The following is a 21,256-nucleotide window of genomic DNA, read 5'->3' on the forward strand; positions in this document are numbered from 1 at the left end:
TCAATAATTTCAATGTAGTACTTTAAAGTAGCCAACAGTATAAGATTTGTGGTTCTAAGTCTGTTCTGAAGCTATGAAAGCTTAATCAATATACTCAGACTCTTAAAGCTTCAGGGTTTATTTTGAACAAATTCATTGACATACAATTTATTTAGAATAGACTGCACCTATTATAGGTTAAAATTTGGTGAGTTTTGACAGATATACACAAACACAAAACCAGTGAAATACACACCCAGTGAAACCAATGTCACAACAAAAACATTCCCATCACCACACAAAATTTCCTTGGGCCCCTTTTCAATTTACCATTTTTTCCATCCCTGTTTCCATGCAACCATTGTTCTACTTTTAATAACTATAGATTAATTTTCATTTTCTAGAATTTTAATAGAGTCTTACAGTACTTACTTTTTGCATCAGACTTCATTTAATTAGCATGATTTTTTAGTTGAATCAATGTAACTGTGTGTATTCACATTTTATTCCTTTTTATTGCTGAGTAGAGTTCCATTTTATAGACAGAGCTCATTTTGTATATCCATAAATGGAGCCATTGGGTTGGGGCTATCCTGAGACCCCAGCCTGTTGGAGCCACAGGCATGCAAGTTTAGTACCTGAGAGCCACAAGTGCTGGACTCCAACCCCTGAGAGCTGCAGCAAGGGCTGTACCCATGAGGGTGGAGTTGCCTGAGGCCTTAGGGACCCAACTTCCAGCCCAGGTGAAAAATGGAGTCAAATACAATTATTCTCAATCTTTTTGATTGTGTGTTGTTTCCACTATTGAGCTTTGGGCATACTTGCAACTCATTACCCTTTCTTCTTTCCTGTTTCTCCCTTTTGGAGTGGGAATGTCTATTCTATGCCTGTCCCTCCATGGTATTTTGGAAACATGTCACTCGTTTTATTTTACAGACTCAGAGTTAGAAGAGAATTTGCCTCCAGATGGGTACCAACTTGAGTTTCATCGACATTCAATTTCGATGGTATTTAGATGAAACTATTGGACTTTAAGCATTTGAGTTGTTATTGGAATAAGTTAAGACTTTTGGGGCTATTGGGATAGAATTAATGCATTTTTCATGTAAGAAGGACCTGAATCTTGGGGAGAGGGGCAGGGATGAAATGGTATGGCCTGAATATATCCCTAAAATCCATAAGTTGAAATTTATTCCCTAGTGCAGTGGTGTTGGGACATGGGGCAGCTGGAAGGTGATTAGTTTATAAGAACAGAGCCCTCATAAACGGGATTAGTGGCCTTATATATGAGGCTCTAGAGAGCTTTTTTTGGTCTCTTCTGCCATGTGAGGACACTAGGAAGGCACTATCTATCAGGACAAAGCTCTCACAGGCATTGAATCTGTGGTGCCTTGATCTTGGACTTCCCAGACTCCAGAAAGGTGAGCAATAAATTTCTATCATTTGTAAATTACCCAGTCTAAGATCATTTTGTTATAGCAGCCCAAATGAACTACGGTAGTAAACCTATAGATGACCATTTGAATTATTTCCAGTTTGGGGTTATTATAAATAAATATGCTGTGAAAATTCATACCAAATCTTTGTGTTGACATATATTTTCATATCTTTTGGGTAAATATCTAGTTGTAGAATGGCTGGATTATGTGATAGGTCTATGTTTAACTTTTTTAAAAAACTACCAAACTGTTTCCAAAGTGTTGATCCTGTTTCTATGTTACTACCAGCTGTGTATGGGCATTCTTGTTGTGTAAAATATGGAATATATCTTAGCATTTTTGAGGAAGCCATAAAAATAATATAATCAAATTGCTCACACAGGACTGTGTGCACATAGGTGATCAGTAGCTGGCTGTCATTTGTTCAGTGAGACTGTAGGTGATATAATTATCAAGAGATGAAAATACAAAGACAAGAAAGATGCAAATGGGCTGGGGCAAATCAAAATGTCTTCAGGGGAAGTTGGAAATGGAAGTAATTATTGAATGATAAATAAGATATGTATTAGTGGAAAGGGGGAGTCAAACATTGCATGAAAGCATTTCTATTAAACTAATGACTCAAATGAAAATATAGGAAAAGACACATAGCCAAGTCTTAACCATGGTTTCCCTCAGGAAAGTGAAATGTAGAAGTGGGAGTAGCAATATAATGATGAAGAAACTTCATTTTTTAATTAATTAATTAATTATTTTTTTTGAGGCAGAGTTTCACTCTTGTTGACCAGGCTGGAATACAATGGCAGAATCTTGGCTCACTTCAACCTCCACATCCCGGGTTTGGCTCACTGCAACCTCTGCATCCCAGGTTCAAGCAATTCTCCTGCCTCAGCCTCCTGAGTAGCTGGAATTACAGGCATGCACCACCATCCCCAGCTAATTTTGCATTTTTAGTAGAGACGGGGTTTCTCCATGTTGGTCGGGCTGGTCTAGAACTCCCGACCTCAGGTGATCCACCCACCTCCAAAAGTGCTGGGATTACAGGCATGAGCCACCACACCCAGCCCGTTTTTTAATTTATTTATGTAGTTTATTCATCCATTTACTTAATGATATTAGTAGAAAGTTTGTTGTGCAATCAAGGAAGTACAAGCTAGACAATGTCTCTGCCCTCTTGGAGCTCACATTAAATTCAGGGAGACAGATAAAATACAGAAAAGCCAAAAATAATACACATTAAAAACATGGCATTAAAGAGAGAAAAAAGAGACTGTGGCTAGAAATAAAGAGTGGAACTGCATTTTACATAGGACAATCACAGAAGGCATTCTGGATGAAGTGACATTTAAGGTGAATCCAAAGGGTAAGAAAGATCCATTGTGTGAACAGTGTATGGAGTATGGCTAAATGCAGATTACATAATATTTGCAAATAATTTTTTAAAACTTCGAATAATAAAAATTAAGATATATTTTAAATACTGCAAGAATGATTTTCTAGCTATTAGGAGAAGAGAGAGCAAGATGAATATTGGCGTTAGCTGAGGTTGAAGCTGAAGGTATGGGTCAGATCATTATCTTGTAGGGTATGGAAAAGCATTTTGTTTTATTTCAGGTAGAGTAGGCAACCACTGCAGAATTTCAGGCAGATATAGAGTCATTTTATTTATTTTTTAAGAAACTAAACACAGATTTCTATAAAAAAACAATGGAAGTGGGGCGCAATAATTGAGGTTAGAAAACATTAGACTGGGCATCAGGTTGGTCCCCCCCAGGACAGAGCTCCCAGAGGAAGGAGCAGACAGCCACCTTTGCTGTTCTGCAGCCTCCACTGGTGACACCTCCATGTGTGGCGGGGACCCTGGGGAATAGGGTCTGGAGTGGACCACGAGCAAACTGCAGTAGTCTTATGGAAAAAAGTCCTGAGGTTTTTATCTTTGAGAGAAAAACAAACAGAAAGCAACAACAACAACAAAAAGACCCCACAAAAACCCCATCCAAAGTTCAGCAGCCTCAAAGATTGAAGGTAGATAAGCTTATGAAGATGAGAAATAATCAATGGAAAAATGCTGAAAACTCAACAAGCCAGAGTACCTCTTCTTCAAATGATTGAACACTTTTCCAGCAAGGGTACAGAACTGGGCTGAGGCTGAGATGGATGAACTGATAGAAGTAAGCTTCAGAAGGGGTGTAATAGCAAACTCCACTGAGCTAAAGGAATATGTTCTAACCCAATGCACGGAAGCTAAGAACCATGATAAAACATTACAGGAGCTGTTAACCTGAATAACCAATTTAGAGAGAACATAAATGACCTGATAGACTTGAAAAACACAACATGAGAACTTCACAATGCAACCATAAGTATCAATAGCCAAGTAGAGGAAAGAGTGTCAATAGACCAAGCAGAGGAAAGAGTCTCAGAGCTTGAAGACTACCTTGCTGAAATAAGACAGGAAGACAATATTAGAGAAAAAAAGAATGAATAGGAATAAACAAAACCTCTGAGAACTATAGGATTATGTTAAAAGACTGAACCTGTGACTGATTGGGGTATCTGAAAGAAAAGGGGAGAATGGAACCAAGTTGGAAAACATACTTTAGGATATCATCCAGAAGAACTTCCTCAACCTAGCAAGAAAGGCCAACATTCAAATTCAGGAAATTCAGAGAACCCCAGTAAGATACTCCATGAGAAGATCAACCCCTGACCCATAATCATCAGATTCTCCAAGGTTGAAATGAAGGAAAAAATGTTAAGAGCAGCCAGAGAGAAAGGCCAGGTCACCTACAAAGGGAAGCCAATCAGACTAACAGCAGCCCTGTCAGTGGAAACCCTACAAGCCAAAAGTGCTTGGAGGCCAATATTCAACATTCTTAAAGAATTTCCAAACCAGAATTTTATATCTGGCCAAACTAAGCTTCATAAGCGAAAGAGAAATAAAATCCTTTACAGACAAGCAGATGCTGAGTGAATTCATCACCACCAGGCCTGCCTTGCAAGAGCTCCTGAAGGAAGCCCTAAATATGAAAAGGAAAAACCATCACCAGCAATTACAAAACACACTGTAGTACACAGACCAATGACATGATGAAGTAACTACATTAAAAAGTTTGCAAAATAACCAGCTAGCATCATGATGAGATGATCAAATTCATACATAACGATATTAACCTTAAATGTAAATGGGCTAAATGCCCCAATTAAAAGCCCCAGAATGGCAAGCTGGATAGTCAAGACCCAATGTCCTGTATTCAAGAGACCCATCTCATGTGCAAAGACACACAGCCTCAAAATAAAAGGATGGAGGAAAATTTACCAAGCAAATGGAAAGCAAAATAAAGCAGGTGTTGCAATCCTCATTTCTGACAAAACAGACTTTAAACCAACAAAGATTAAAAAAAGACAAAGAGGGGCATTACATAATGGTAAAGGGTTCAATTCAACAAGAAGAACTAACTATCCTAAATATATATGCACCAATATGCTCCAATACAGGACCAACCAGATTCATAAAAAAGTTATTAAATATCTACAAAGAAACTTAGACTCCTACAAAATAATAGTGGGAGACTTTAACACCCCATGTCAATATTAGACAGATCATCGAGACAGAAAATTAACAAAGATATTTAGGACTTGAACTCAGCTCTGGATCAAGTGGACCTAATAGACATCTACAGACCTCTTCACCAAATACAACAGAATATACATTCTTCTTGGTGCCACATGGCACTTACTCTAAAACTGATCACATAATTGGAAGCAAAACACTCTCAGCAAACACAAAAGAACTGAAATCATAACAAACAGTTTCTCAGGCCACAATGCAAACAAATTGGAACTGAAGATTAAGAAACTCACTCGAAACCACACGACTACATGGAAATTAAACAACCTAGTCCTGAATGACTCCTGGATAAATAATAAAATTAAGGCAGAATTCAGGAAGTTCTTTGAAACTGAGAACAAAGAGACAATGTACCAGAATTCCTGGGCTGCAGCTAAAGCAGTGCTAAGAGGGAAATTTATAGCACTAAATGCCAACATCAAAAAGCTAGAAAGATCTCAAATCAACATCCTAACATCACAACTAAAAGAACTAGAGAACCAGGAGCAAACAAACTCCAAAGCTAGCAGAAAACAAGAAATAACTAAGATCACAGTGGAACTGAAGGAGACAGAGACATGAAAAACCCTTCGAAAAAATCAACAAATCCAGGAGCTGGTTTTTTGAAAAAAATAATAAAATAGATAGACTGCTAGCTGGACTAATAAAGAAGAATGGAGAGAAAAATCAAACAGACACAATAAGAAACGATAAAGGGGATATCACCACTGACCCCACAGGAATACAAACAACCATCAGAGAACACAGTACACACCTCTATGCAAATTCACTAGGAAATCTAGATAAGATGGATGAATTTCTGGACACATACACGCTCCAAGACTGAACCAGAAAGAAGTTGAATTCCTGAATAGACCAATATCTCCGAAATAGAGGCAATAATAAATAGACTACCAACCAAAAAAAAAGCCCAAGACCAGATAGATTTATAGCTGAATTCTACCAGAGGTACAAAGAGGAGGTGGTACCATTACTTTTGACGCTATTCCAGACAATCCAAAAGGGGAGACTTTTTCCTAGCTCATTTTATGAGGCCAGCATCATCCTGGTACCAAAACCTGGCAGATATACAACAAAAAAAAGAAAACTGCAGGCCAATATCCCTGATGAACCTTAATGCAAAATACTGGCATGCCGAATCCAGCAGCATATCAAAAATCTTATCCACCACGATCAAGTCAGCTTCATCCCAAGAATGCAAAGCTGGATCAACATATGCAAATAAACACAATTCATAAACAGAATTAAAGATGAAAACCACATGATTACCTCAATAGATGCAGAAAAAGCCTTTGATAATATTGAACACTTTTTCTTGTTAAAAACTCTCACTAGACTAGGTATTGAAGGCACATACCTCAAAATTATAAGAGCCATTTATAACAGACCCACAGCTAATATCACACTGAATGGGCAAAAGCTGGAAGCATTCCCCTTGAAAAGTGGCCCAAGACAAAAATGCCTCTCTTACCGCTCCTATTCAATATAGTATTGGAAGTTCTGCCCAGGGAAATCAGGCAAGAGAAAGAAATAAAAGGTATTCAAATAGGAAGTCAAATTGTCTTTGTTTGCAGATAACATGATCCTATATGTAGAAAATCCCATCGTCTCAGCCCAAAATCTTCTTAAGCTGATAAGCAACTTCATCAAAGTCTCAGGATACAAAATCAATGTGAAAAAATCACAAGCATTCCTAAACAACACCAACAGACAAGCAGAGAGCCAAATCACGAATGAACTCCCATTCACAATTGCTACAAAGAGAATAAAATAACTAGGAATACAGCTAACAAGGAAAATGAAGGACCTCTTCAAGGAGAACTACAAACCACTGCTAAAGGAAATAATAGAGGACACAAACAAGTGAAAAAACATTCCATGCTCATGAGTAGGAAGAATCAAGATTGTGAAAAGGCCATACTGCCTGAAGTAATTTATAGATTCGATGCTATTCCCATTAAACAACCATTGACGTTCTTCACAGAATTAGAAAAAAAACTATTTTAAAATTCACATGGAACCAAAAAAGAGCACGTATAGCCAGGACAATCCTAAGCTGGAGGTATCATGTTACCAGACTTCAAACTATAGTAATCAAACTACAGCACCAGTATGGTGCTGGTATAAAAACAGGCAAATCAACCAGTGGAACAGAATAGAGAAGTCGGAGATAAGATGGCACATCTACAACCATCTGATCTTTGACAAATGTGACAAAAACAAGCAATGGGGAAAGTGTTCCCTATTTAAAAATTGGTGCTCGGAAAACTGGCCAGCCATATACAGAAAATTAAAACTGGAACCCTTTCTTAAACCTTATACAAAAATTAACTCAAGATGGACTCAAGATTTAAATGTAAAATCCAAAACTATAAAAACCCTAAAGAAAATCTAACCAATACCATTCAAGACATAGGTGTAGGTGAAGATTTTATGATGAAGATGTCAAAGGCAACTGCAACCAAAGTAAAAATTGACAAATGGGATCTAATTAAACTAAAGAGCTTCTGCAAGCAAAAGAAATTATGATCAGAGCAAACAAATAACCCACAGAACGGAAAAAGAAATTGCAATCTAGCCATCTGACAAAGGTCTAATATCCAGAGTCTAGAAGGAACTTAAACAAATTTGCAAGAAAAAAAAACCCCATTAAAAAGTGGGCAAGACATGAATAGACACTTCTCAAAAGAAGACATTTATGTGGCCAGGAAACATTAAAAAAAGTCAACATCACTGAGCATTAGAGAAATGCGAATCAAAATCACAATGAGATACTATCTCACACCAGTCAGAATGGCGATTATTAAAAAGTCAAGAAACAACAGCCGCTGGCAAGGCAGCAAGAAATAGGAACGCTTTTACACTGTTGGTGGAAATGTAAATTAGTTCAACCATTGTGCAAGACAGTGTGGTGATTCCTCAAAGACCTAGACCCAGAAATACCATTTGACCCAGCAATCCCATTGACTGTGTATATATACCCAAAGGAATACAAATCATGCTACTATAAAGATACATGCTCGTTTATGTTCACTGCAGTATTATTCACAATAGCAAAGACATGGAATCAATCCAAATGCCCATCAATGATATACTGGATAAAGAAAATGTGATACATATGCACCATGGGATACTATGCAGCCATAATAAAGAATGAGATCATATCCTTTGCAGGGACATGTACGGAGCTGGAAGCCATTATTCTCAGCAAACTAATGCAGGAACAGAAAACCAAACACCACATGTTCTTACTTGTAAGTGGGAACTGAACAATGAGAACACATGGACACAGGGAGGGGAAAAACACACACTGGGGCTTCTCGGGGTGGTGGGGGGAGAGCATCAGGATAAATAGCTAATGCATGCTGGGCTTAATACCTAGGTGATGGGTTGATAAGTGCGGCAAACCACCATGGCACACATTTACCTATGTAACAAACCTGCACATCCTGCATATGTACCTCAGAACTGAAAATAAAAATAAAACAAAATAGGAGACTGGTTCTATTCCATCCAAGAGATGACCGAGTGTGCAGTTGGGTGCAGAGAAGAAAAGATAAATGACCTGCATTATGTGTTAATGTTAAACAACTGGCATTTAAAATACACAGCAGTAAGCAGATTCAAGATATATTTTAAAGGTAATTAATAGGATTTATTGATGGAATGTGGTTGGGGAGGGAAAAGAAGGGACCAACCCAGACTCCTAGCCTGATGACTTGAGTATCTGGTTGAAAGTGGGCACTGTATGTTGAAATGAATAACATGGTAAGAGATATCACCACTGAGAGGTTCAGTAACCAGTGGGTTTATTTATTGTGGATAGGCTGACTTTGAGATATCTATCACACAACTACGAGGAAAGAATCTAAAGGAAGTTAAGAGATGATTAATGGGTACAAAAATATAGTTAGATAGACCGAATAAAATCTAGTATTTGATAGCACAACAGAGTAATTACAGTCAACAAAAATTTATTGTATATTTAAAAATAACTATAAGAGTAAATTGAAATGTTCACAACACAAAGAAATGATAGATGTCTGAGATGATGGATACCCCATTTACTCTGACGTAATAATTATGTATTGTATACCTGTATCAAAATACCTCATGTACCCATAAAAATTAAAAAATAATAAATAAATAGAGGGTAGTTAAATATGTGTGTTGAAACCTCAGACCTATAGTCTAATATGAAGACACAAATTTGAAACTTATCAGCATAAATTTTAAATACATATATGGTAATTATTTAAATGATTTGAGTAGAGGATATAGGGAGTGAAGATAAGAGCATCCAGGACTGAAATCCAGGACTGAAATCCAAGAAACCTCACACTGGAAGACAGGGCAGGAGGAGCCCACAGAAGCGGCTCATAAAGACAGTGTAGTGAGTTCGCAGGGAAACCAGAAGAGGCTTTTGTCAGAAGAAACAAGAAAAATGCATATTTCAAGAGGAGACCAAATGCTGAGATGTTGAATACGATGGACATAAGGAAGAACTTCTTTAATATGGAAGTCATTAGTGAGACCATTTCAGCAGTGATGTGGGGGAAGCCAAAACTGGGTGTGTTGATAGTGCTGGGAATGAAGAACAGGACCCAGAGCCAGTATGACTGTGAAAGGAAATTGAGAGAAATTGGGCAGTAGCTGGACGGGGGCTAGTGTCTAGCAGGAGTGTCTTATTTGCTTTTTATTGGGGGAATGGGGAAATATTAGTGCTCGATTGTGTGCTGCTGGAAGAGATTCAAGAAAGACTGGAGAAAGGCTGTTGATGCAGGAGAAAGAGGGACAACTAAGGAGGCAAAGTCCTTAGGAGGTAGGAGGGCTGGGGGACCCGAGCGCTCCTCAATATGAAGAAGCCCCTATTGTTTTAACTGATTTTCGGTAAGCCTGATCTAGGTTCTTCAAGAGAAATAAGCACAACCAAATTGCCCTGCAGTCACAAAGAAAAAAAAACAAACAAAACAATAACATTAGCATGAGGATTTTTTGTTGTTGTTTATCATGTAGATTCCTCATAGAGATGTCAAAAAAGGACTAAAAATGGCTACAGAGGTGCAAGCATAACACAAAATGTTAAAACGAGGGCATAATAGGGAGACCTAGTAATGAAAGAAGTGAGTTGGGTTTCCATTGTAATCTTTTCAAAAACTGAGTTACAGAAGTTCCTGGAAACAAGAATAAAATTGGGCTAAACTGGACCAGCCACAGTAGCTCATGCCTGTAATCCCAGCACTTTGGGAGGCTAAGGTGGGCAGATCACAAGGTCAGGGAATCAAGACCAGCCTGACTAACACCGTGAAACTCCATCTCTACTAAAAATATAAAAAATTAGCCAGACGTGGTGGCACACACCTGCAGTCCCAGCTACTCGGGAGGCTGAGGCAGGAGAATCGCTTGAACCCAGAAGTGAAGGTTGCAGTGACCGAGATTGTGCCACTGCACTCCAGCCTGGGAGACAGAGTGAGACTCCATCTCAAAACAAAAACAAAAATGGGGGTTAAAAACTGGCCATTGAAACAAAAAGCAAATTTAATACATTAAATAATAAAATACAGTGTCATTAAAAAAGACTTTAAAAAATTAGGCAATTCATTATGACAGATTTTTTTAAAAAAAATCAGTGATATTGAAGAACATAGTGGATAGTGTCTTCTATGGAATTTTATAAAATACCCAGAGATAATTTTTAATGAGCCATTTCTCAAACTGATTTTCAGAAAAAAAATTTGAAGACCCAATTTTACAATAACTTAAGTTTCTGAATACATTTCTTTGAGGAGGAGGGTTAACCCTCTCTCATTGAGTTATTGATCAGGAGGCAATCTGGTGATTAAAATAAAAAAGCAGAAAACTCCAGCGGAAGAAACAGCTTGTCTGCTTCCTTCCCCTGTCCCTCCCTCTTTTATCTCTGTGTCTATGTGTGTTTTAATTGTCGGGGGATAGCTGGACATGGGCAGACAGAGGTAGAGATCAGCAGTGACCAGGTGGGCAGGGCCTGGTCTAATCTGAGCACGCAAACACATCCATGTCTCCATGGAAGGAAGTATTGTGGGATGGGACCTATTGGAACTGTGTGACTTGGAATCCAGCTTCCAACCATCCCTAGAATCTAGGGAAAGAGGTTATAATTGTGTTCCCTAGGCAATGAGAAAACTATGGAATCTTCTTCAGCATGAAGATAATGAGGTGAAAATACTTTAGATGTGTTAGTCTGGTTTACTCTTCACCTTGAGGTGGAAGGAGGAAGTAGAGGCCGTGCGGCTGCTTAGGCTGCAAGTGCAGTAATCCAGGAACGTGCAAGAATCAGGACATGGTGGTGGCTTCAGGGATAATGAGGAGGAAAATCTCAGAAGTTAGTTTCATGTACAGAACACAAAATTCTGTTGATTGAGCAAGTCTGGCAGGTAAATGTAATTCTTTAGGCAAAGGTGTGTGTCCTGGGAAAATCTCTTATCACCAAAAGGAAAGCTGGTCTAAGGAAAAGCAGGTTACATATTCCTGTGGGAAGCTAAGATTGTTTTGCTAGTTTCTTTCCACCTTTGAAGACTTTCTAATGATCTGTTACATTAAAAAAGCTGACCTTTGTGATTAAAAAAAGTTAAATAGTACTTTCCTCATTCGATTCTGCCTTTGGTGTCACTCCCTTGAATACCTCAAAGACAATTTAATCTGTTTTGGTTAATTAATTCAGGTTCAAAACACAAGGTGCAGTTGCTGCTCCCAATTAGTAAATCAGATAGACCATGAGCAGCAGGTTCTATTCTATGTCCAGGTATATTAGAATGTACAATAATGGATATTTACAGGCACTCATTTGAACACCTAATTGCCAAGGCAGTTTCTGTTGATATAAAAGGCAATTTAAAGCTAAGCTATACCTGGCCTAAATTTAATTAATTTGAGGTCCTAGTTTCCCAAAGAAGGAATCAAACACATCAACTACAAAGCATACTTGAACAGATAAAGACATGTTTTTTTTTTTTTCCCTTTGAAATGTTAGTGAAATCAAGAAAAGGTAATATTGGTGAACTCAAATAGGTCCCTAGCTATTCAGATGATGATGATGAAGGCCATGAAGGTGACAACAATGACGGTGATGCTGACGATCATCGTGATGATAGTAGTGGTGTTAATGATGGATTTCAGAGTGACAGACTGTAAGATTTAGGAATCCAGCAATGTTTAACAAATTGTATTGTCAGCAGTGACTCACATTAATGGAGTCATTATCAGAAAATTGCATATAATTCCTGTTATTGCAAGTCCTCAGGATAATATGGCTGTTCTGCTAGGAGATGTAGAAGCTGCGTGCCCTGTGTAATTTTGGAAATTGCTCTGATATTGCTCCTGTGGATACAGAGCTCAGAGCAGGCCCATTACACATTCAGCCACGCCAACCTGGACAGCGCCTGTCCACCTCCTCTGGACAGCACCCTTTGAGAGAGTCACCTGTCTGATTGTCAGCCAAGGCTGGCTCTTGTCTTCTAACAATAAATTCTCTCATTTATTTAGTAGACCCATGTCTCTTGCCTACATTTAATAGTGCAGAGTAACATGTTCATTTCACTCTAATTATGCTTTAGAAAATTGTCCCACTTCAAAATTATAATGTAAAAAATTACCTGCCACCGGGTCTTTAGAAGGAGAACGGGTCAACCCTCACAGGCCGCCTGACTTCTTTCAAATGCCAGCACCAGGCTCTCTGGCTCTGCTCATCATATGCTGGGCTATGGCCTTCTCTTAAAATCATGAGTTTTTTTTCTTTCTTTCTTTCTCAGATAGTATCTCCCTTTAGGTAAATTCTGGTTGCAATATTTTACTATTTTTAATCTTCCAGGAGGGAAGCGGTAATGTCCTTCTCCCTGTCCTTCACACCGATTTGTCTTTGCTTCTCATTATACAGAGTCTGCTTAAGTCGTGGTGCCTGCTGCCAGTTCTATTAAACTGCAGAGGGAACTGCCAGGTCACAATTTATGCTGCAATATCATAAAATTAACTTTCATGCAGAAATCCTTTTCCCCCTCTTTTATTCATTTTTATGCTTAAGAAATCCTGATGATTCTGTTAGAAGGATTAGTTGTCTTCCTCGTTGGAATTGACAAGTTGGGGAGAATTTTGGTTTTAAGAGCAAAATAAAATACAATAAAAGCTCAACTCAAAATTTCTTCCTAATTATTACAAAATTCTTCCTGCTTTGTTGCACTAAACTTAAAGTGAAAAGCCTACTGTGGAGCTAGGAGGTGGAGGGTGAAAAACTTAAGTGGAAAATGACTGTCTTTGACCCAGTCTTGAATCGAAGATCTCCATGCCCAGTGCAAGCCCGGCCTGCTCCTTGCTACTCCTTTGGGACCTAGCAGAAGTCGTTCTCTCATTAACTGTGATGGGATGCTGTGCCCCTATTTCCTGTTATACCTGGAAGAATCTGTGCTGAATGGGATACGTTCCTTTCTTTCAGTCCCCTCTTGAGGCAGCCAGCAGGCTTAAGGCTGAAAAATGCAGATCACAGGGTACAGGTCTTGAACTCTGCATGAACCCCAGGATGTCTCCATGAATACCCAAAAGGGCCAAAACCTTTCAGAAGATTTGAAGAGTGAAAAATGGCAGATCCAGGATTTTACTTTTCCTACATGAATCTTTTACTTTGTCCCTTAAAGAATTACACTGAAACCCTCTCCTCGTATTTTCCTTTTCATTTTAATGAAATAAAACATTATCTTCCTGGATACAAGACATAATTTTCCATTCTTGGCATCAAAGGGCTTTCAAGAAAGAAAATCCTTTTTTTTTTAATATTGTAGATATCAGTGAAAAGAAAATGATACTTATTCTTAGAACCAACAATAATATCTCAAACTTAGAGTTGCTTTTCTATTGCAAGTAAAAAAAAAAAAGTATCATTTAATTTCACAAATTTTTGTATAGGCCATTCTAGAATAGGGAAACCTAATCTAAAATGTCCTCTTTACTGTCAGCATGTCTTTCTAATACGAGAAGAATGTTCTATGCTGAAAGATGACTGTCACAAAACTGATATTATATTTCCCTATTATATCGTTCTATTTACCTTTTTTCTGAATTTTGTGAGGAGAATATTTACATATAAAAATACTGAGTAGAATATTGTTACAGCTGTAAGTGTTTCACATTAAAGGCTGACTTAAGAAGCAAACCTTTCATTACCTGAGGTCTAAAAGTGTAGCTGGATGTGACGCAATTACTAACCTGCTTAGAAGGGAGTATTCTGCAATGCTGTGAACAAGACACATTAAACATTTACCCTGTAACAATGAAAGACCAGTTCTTTTGGGCACTAATCATGACTGTCCTCATTAGCATAATACCACCTTTAGCCAATATCTGCTGAGCTTCCATTCCTAGTTTATGTAGAAAAGAAAAGAGTGCAAAGTAAACTAACTATGAAGGGGATAGGTATAATGTCAATAAGCATACAAAATACTGGCACCTATCAGCTAAGTATGTGACCCCAACTTAAAATAAATATAACAAGTATGCCTTGTGTAGAGTTCTCAAATGAAATTGCTTGAAGAAATCTTGTGCCAATCTTACCAATTAGACAAGTGTGTCCTTGAGATGGGTTTTGATCTAACAGAGTCTACAAAAAAAAAAAAATTTTTCCACTGGGTGGCATGACTGAAGCTATTGAAAAACAGATGTAGGTAATATCTCATTAATTTAACTAAGTGTTTCTGAACAGGCTCCAAATCTGGTGTGAATTACAAAGACTCTATTGCAGTTTGAAGCCAGAAAACAAATATGTTTTCTGCCAAATGCACTTAAATAGTTAGCAAATTGCCAGTCATTTAAATTATAGATTCCTGCTAAATTTATCCATTCCTTTAATATAATGAAGATAGCATGGGTACCTGAGGATGTACTGCTGAAGCAACGTGAGTCTTTCTCACATGCACCACCACTGTGTTGCAGCCACAGGCTATAACTGTGTTATCTTGGGGCAAAGAAGCAACCAACCCACTAAATAAAAACAAGCTGAGCTCATTTATAATTCTAAATAATAATTGCTCATTGCACAAGAAATTTGTCCTTATCTGAGCTCCATATGTATATCTTGGCAATTTAAGAAGATTTTGAAGTTAAATTCAGAAAATATAAATGTACATGGTGTATGTGTGTGCATGCATGAGTGTGTATCTTGCAAACATAGTCTTACCTAGTTCTTTGTTCTTCACTCATGCATGCCTTTCCTTTTCTTGCACATAAGTCCTTTCCTGTGCTATTTCTGTGGCTTAGAATGGGTGCCTTTCTCCAATCAAAAATCTCACTAGTTCTTGAAGCTTTTAGAGATACTAGTTGTTTCATGAAGGTTTTCAAATAGTTCAGGCCCATCACATCATTCCTAATTAGAAACTCCAACGTCTACTCTGTGTACCTCTCCTAGAGAGCAGACTTCAGTCTGCTTTGTATCAAAGTTTCCTTGTTTTACACATCTATTTTCATAAATACATAGTCCATCCATAGAAGACAAGGTGCAAAATGTACTCTTCTTTGTATTTTCACCAGTGCCGAAATAATGACTTACATTATGTTTGGCTCAAATGATATGCTTATTAGAATTAAACTATATTAAACTCTGGTTATTTTTCATGTGAATAAAGAAGAATTAATAAATCTACTCAAGACTTTTGCATTATCAAGACTTGCAACATCAGGAATCCAGACTTATACAAGGTCTATCTTAATGATAATCATGGATGACAAAGGTCTGTTTCTTCAGGCTAATTGACTTCAGTGAAATGCGTGACTTGTGAACATGCATACATGCTGTCCTGTGTTGGAGATATCTATTTTAAAATTCCTATGTCTTGGTCCATTTTCTACTGTTATAACAGAATACCACAGACTGGATAATTTATTAAAAAAAGAGATGTATTTGGCTTATGATTCTAAATGCTGGAAAATCCAAGCTTGAGGCACCACATCTGGTGAGAGCCCTTTCCCTGTGCACAACACGGTGGAAGGGCATCGTGAGGTGAGGAAGCACACACTCAAGATAGAGAAAGAAAATTGGCCTGAACTCACCCCGGGATAACTGACTGACTCCGAAGATAATGCCATTTAGTCCATTCATGAAAGCTCTGCCCTCATGATTTATTACTTTTTCAAGGTCCCACTTCTCCATGCCATCACAATAGCAATTCCATTTTAACATAAGCTTTGGAGAGGACATTCAAACCACAGAATCTTATTTTAAACATTAACTCAGAGATTAGAGAGGCCAAGAGCAACACAGTCTGAGTTTGCTTATCGACAGCTTTGGTGGGTGTCTTGTGAGACAGGTGGGTGTCTGTCTCACAAGCTGCTGGGTGGTCTCCAGAAAGTCATTTATTCTCTTTGGGCTTTCATTTCTTTGAATTTTTTGACACTATTATTATTCATCATTTCACACAGTCAAAGCAACAAAAAAATTCTAAACTAAATGAGGAAATACGGGATTAGTCTCATTTCATCATGAGCTGATTGTGTGATTGTGGGAAAGCCCCTGCCCTATCTGGGATGCTCTGAAGTCTGAGACTATTGAATTAACCAGGTACCTCTGAGTGTCAATACATCCATTGCTCATCACAGGATAAACTTGCCATGGTCAAACAACTCAAATGAAAGGACTCATTTCCTGGACAGCTAGTCTATTTCATGTCTACTTTCTTGAAAATATATATTTTCCTTCTCACACAAACATATTAATTTTTACGTTTTTTTTTTTAAGTGTGGTTCCTGAAGAGTTTTGACCCATTGTGAATGATGACTGACCCTATCAGCGTGCTATCCAGAACACACTGAGACACCATGGAAAAGCTGAATTTCTGAAGATGGTTCATGTGGGGCGAGTGCAATTTATCAGTGTCACAGACACCGACCACTGATTGTTCTCCATCACCTGTTCTATTAATATCTCCTTTCCATTTGTTTGCACAGTCACATGAATGAATGCCTGTTCTCATCATCCACCATTGCTACTCACTTGTTCATCAAAAGGATGATCCTTCTTTATTCCCGCAGTACTCTCATCTGAGAACAACATGTAAATCCTGCATTCCTTTCTGATAAAATGACTGGATTTTTAGAGTAGAAAATCCGCCTGCCTCCTGCAAAAATCAGAGGACTGGTTTCAAACAGCATAACAATGATTTCATTTCATTAATTAATTCATCAATGCAATAAAACTTGTCATTTTAACTTGTTTCTGAGATTCCAATCAAAGTCTAATTAGCATAAACATTTCAACATGTGTCCTATATTAGCAGCAGGCATCAGGAAATGAAGACTTCCAGCATGGAGGGGTAAGGAGGGAGAAAAGGTCATCCTTGTAGCCAAATGGATATGTTTTTGTTAAAAATGAGCCTCCAAGAAAATGTTACGATTTGATGTATAGTAGCAGTAACCCTTTGTATGGGCTTGATGAATCAGCAGATTTGCAAACCTTTCACTCTACCAGCAGGGAAACCTCTGTAGTATTCAGGCCCGTCCAAAGACGTTGTGTGCTGATTTATGGAGAGGGAGATTCCTGCCATGAAATGTACTTGGAAACTAGACTAAGGAGCTGGGGTAAGCCTGATAGTCCCAGCTGGAGCATGATAGTAGAAATAGGTGATAGCTGGAGAAGAGAGAATAAGTTCTTGCCTTTGAGGAGCTTTCCCAAGGTCAAATGGCCAGCAAGTTGCAGGACTCAAGTAGGTGTCAGAGGGTCTAGTTCAACTCCATTGCTCTATCACTACTCCATGCAGGGCAAAGACCCTTAGGGGTACTAACCTCTGCTCACTTGCAGTAAGCTAGATAATTAATAGCTTGTCTCACATGCAATACAGACTTGCAGGAATATTAAATAGATTAAATGTCCAAAAGGAACAGAGGATTAGATAATAACACTCACTCAAGGGATGGCAGAGAGGAGGTCCTATATGCATACCTTCCAGTTTTATCAGGACACAGCCTAGGCTTACAGACATCATGTTACAAAATGCCAGACAGCCTGACAGTTAGCAAGGGAACATGGGAGGTAAAATTCTCCAATGTAAGCAGACATCCCAGCTCAGCCTCATCAAGGTCCAAGGAAGCAGTGATGGCCACAGCTCCCAGCTTTGCCCTGCAATTGTGTCGATAGTGTGAGGACCCCTCCCCTTCCTCAACTCTCTGGTTTTCCCATTTTTCTTGTGACTTTAGATAAGACAGAAAGAAAAATTCTTTCCTCGTTCACCATCTCTCAGCCTGGGCTGTGGCTACCAATTTCACAGTTTTTCCTCAAAGCAATGACAGGTTATCTTAGTTTTATTTCTGAGTTTGATGCCCTCGATTGCTGCCCATTTCATATCTATGTCAATGCAGAATTGTCTATTTTTATTTGAAGTTTTTAGAAACATGGAAGAGAAGCCTCGGCCTTTTCCTTCAAATAACTGCTCCGACAGCTTTATGGATGGCTAGTTAGTTTCTTCCTGACCTCCCTGAGAGGTCCCATCAGCTCTAACCCAGTTTCCTCTAAATTCTATATTCCCGGCTCTGGGACAGCAGCAGACGGTTGTATCTTGTTCCACAATCCATAATTCTCAGCTTCAAAGTTCGGTGCCAAATAAGATCTCACATTGTAGGATAACCTTTTGTACCAGCCCTTCAGCAGCAATTAAATCTGCTCATTCCAGGATGCCTGGAGAAAACCTAGGCACGCTGCCTGTTTTCAGGTGCAAAAACAAAGTAAAACAGAACAAAATACAAAAACAAAGACCAGCGACACAGGATCTGAGGCTTCCTCTTCATTAACTGTTCTAGTCAGCAAAGTCGGGTAACAAAAGGAAGACCCCTAGGTAATAGGTGAGGAGGGGGCTGAGCTGAGGGGGATGTGTCAGGGATCTTTGTGGGGCTTCTACTAGAGCAGAATTAAAAGCCAAATCTCAGTCTGTAAGTGCAAGGCCTATAAATCCTTTAAAAACTAAGTAGGCATGGCCAGACAGATAATGCCAACCAGGGAGCCTATGTGAGGCCCTGAAATGACAAGCAACTGTTGTATGAGTATATGGAGCCCCTCACTGGTTTAGAAACAGAACTCAGTGAGCTCCCAATGTGTGCCCAGGAGGTTATGAACACACCTACCATACATAGAATGCCTACTGTAGGATTTACTTATGTGATACCTAATCTGTATCGCATCCTGGATCTACTTTTGTTTATAAATGAAGAAACAGACTGAGAGGATTTAGGAGACTTACCCAGAATTTATGAATCACGGCACTGGAATTTGAGCCTGGCTCTTTTGATATTAAAGCTATGTAATGCTATGGTCTTTCTACTATGCTATGATTCTGCGACCCACCCAAGCATCCATCCTTTCTGTCTTCATCTGTGTGGGACACCTACCCTCATGGGAGTACACTCCTCAGTGATTTACCAAACACCTGTGAACAAGTAACTTACTAGAGTTCACAAAAGCTCAGTGAACTAGACATCATGGTCATCCCCAGTTCCCACCATGGCCTACCCCATTAACCACCACAGAAGGGGATTCCAGGGAAACGAAAGACACAGACCTTGCTGCCAGGAGCTTAGAACCAAGTTGCGGTGATAGAGATGCATGCACAGCACCACCTTAGGACAAAGCTATCAACATATGTGCTGTTGGCTGACTGACTACAAATTCTTGGCTAAGTGCCCACAGAGGGGAAACAGTTCGGGTTAGAGTGTCCACAGAGTGCAGCACGGATGAGGGAACCTGAACTGGGCTCTGAAAGCTGCTCATCCTTTGGAGAGAGATGGAGGGGAAGTGGTGGGATTTTCAAAATATCTGAAGATCCACAAAGCCAATGTTGCTGAAGTGGAAAAATCATAGTGTTTCCAAGGGACAATGAGAAAATTCCTTTGCCTGAAATAGATGGTTACTGCATTAGGACCAGGGAAACAGTAAGTCAAAAGGGTAATGATCGATAAGCACCAAAATCAGAAGTCTCATCACCTTGTTAATTGTCCTGTCTACTAGTAAAAGGAATTCAGCAGGTGTTCCAAGGATATACATATTTATTCATTTCTAATTGATACACTAGCATTACCATCTGCATAGGCTATTATGTAAAATGTATATTTTAGAATATTTTAAAAGGATAAGATACATAAATATAAATTCTAATATTTCTTTCTGCATTGAAACAAATTTTGGAATGTGCATGCTCAATGTTACAGCTAAATTCCCACCCCAGATTCCTTCTACAGAACTTCCCAGGACCTCCCCAGGCCTTCGGGTCTCTGGTCCTGGAAACAACCACCCTCCTCATGCATACTGCCTCATCCTGTCATTTTAATATCTTTGGATGGGTTTCTTCTCTCAATACAACCAACTTTTGTGAGGACAGAGAACTTATTAATGTGAACTGATAAGCTCCCCAGCATGAGAGCTAAATGTTAGTTAGAAATCTGGGGTTTATTAAGATTTTTTGTATGACTGAGGATCTTTAACCCTGTAGGTGAGAAGCTGAGTGAAACAGCTGCAGAGGGCAGCAGTGAATTGCTTCATGTGAGGGCGCACAGTCAAAGCCTAAGAAGATTTGCAGATAGAAGATATGCCTCTGATGGTAGGAAAGGGAAGCATCTTGCCGGAAAACGTGAGCCCACTGCCATGCTGCCAAGACGTCACCACCAGGAAAGCTGTGGAGCCCAGGGTCTGTGGGGAGATTTTGCACAAAGTCATAAATTCTACGAGGCAGCAAGAAAGAAGCCAAACTGACTCAGGAGAAAGCGTCCTTCAGAGATAGACCAGGGATTTTACTACCCATTAGAAGAAATAACAGTCTTAGACGATAGCCCTGAATCCCCCAAGAAATCAGATAAAGCACCTTGGAAGGTCAAATACATGACCTTGATGTAGGTGCAGCTTAGAATAACCCAGTAATTGAAAAATGAAAAAGGCTGTGTGCACACATGGGCATACTTATAAGTAGTAGAGGTCTGAGCAGGAAAACCAGAAAAGTATTGAATTCTTCTATAATGAACAATCTTCAGTATAATATGAACCACAAAATTCAAATTAATTTGGATGATAATATACAGCTCTTTTGGAGATATTTCTTAGCCTCACAGTGATTAAAATCAATGAATATGCTTGTTGTTTTTATTTATTAAATTTAGATTTTCCTTGTGATTTCTGTGAAAGATCAATTCAGAACATTTTCTCCCCCTTTATTTT

This window comes from Nomascus leucogenys, chromosome 19 (genome assembly GCF_006542625.1).
Source record: "Nomascus leucogenys isolate Asia chromosome 19, Asia_NLE_v1, whole genome shotgun sequence".
NCBI classification, from domain to species: domain Eukaryota; kingdom Metazoa; phylum Chordata; class Mammalia; order Primates; family Hylobatidae; genus Nomascus; species Nomascus leucogenys.